A 1,057-nucleotide genomic window follows, 5' to 3' on the forward strand; every position below is an offset into this window, starting at 1 on the left:
CGTCCCTTCGCTCTATAGTAGCAGATACGTGCCAGGCAGTGTAAAGCAGCGATGATGAAACCACTACCTAATACCTAACACACATAGGCGACGTAACTGGAGTTGAAAGTCAGTCCCTGAAAGTTCATATTTAAACAAATCGGGCGTTCAGAGGATGCAGCCTACTGGCAGAAAGCATTTAAAATTTAGATTGAATCTGCCCTTTTTTTTATTCATACAGGAACACATGAAATGGCTATCAAATCTGTATTTGATATGGTAAACTTTATGCTTCAAAATTCACTGTCTGTAGAACACATTTTCACCCAAAAAGCAGCCAGAAGTTTTGCAAGTGCGACCAGACTAATTTTCACAATCTAACAGTCACAGATCCAACACTCTTCGCGAGTTAAGCATTCGGTCGTTTCAGTGGTATTATTAGTAAGAAGTCCTCGTCAAAGTATTCGGTGCAGAGCACGAAATATGCCACGCAGAAATTGTTACTACAACCAGACAGTTCACACGCTCATAAATCTCTTACTATTAAACTCCAAAGTCAGTCTTAATCGTTTCCTACGTTCACCACAAGATTTGCCCTTCAAAGGAAAGTCGCACAGTCCCAGAACGTCAAGCGCCATCTCGTAGTTAGGACGAAAAATACATTTCATAAAGTCTGAAGAAGCGATTTGTTACAACCACGCTGTGATGTGTTTCAACAGTTATCAATGAGTCATTGATAACAAGAAAGTATTCGTTTTCACTGCAGTTTTCTGGAATAGTGTGCCTCTATAATACAGATATGCTAGCTAGTATTTCTTGCTTATAATGTTTATTGTAAATGCGATGTGCTTAATTTATTCTATAAATCTTTAGATTCTATGTGTTAATTAGAGTTATGATATGTGCTATAATCCGTATAAATTATTCTGTAATATCGTGTATTTATCGTGGGTTAATGCCGTTTGGTAAACTGGAAAACTAATATCGTTGACAGAGAGTAAGGAGTTGTGTATGAGTTCTATCTCTGGACGTGAGTGTGACGTCAGAGCAGAATACGCAGGAGACTTACAGGGTTACG

This window comes from Schistocerca cancellata, chromosome 5 (assembly GCF_023864275.1).
Source record: "Schistocerca cancellata isolate TAMUIC-IGC-003103 chromosome 5, iqSchCanc2.1, whole genome shotgun sequence".
In the NCBI taxonomy this organism is placed as follows: domain Eukaryota; kingdom Metazoa; phylum Arthropoda; class Insecta; order Orthoptera; family Acrididae; genus Schistocerca; species Schistocerca cancellata.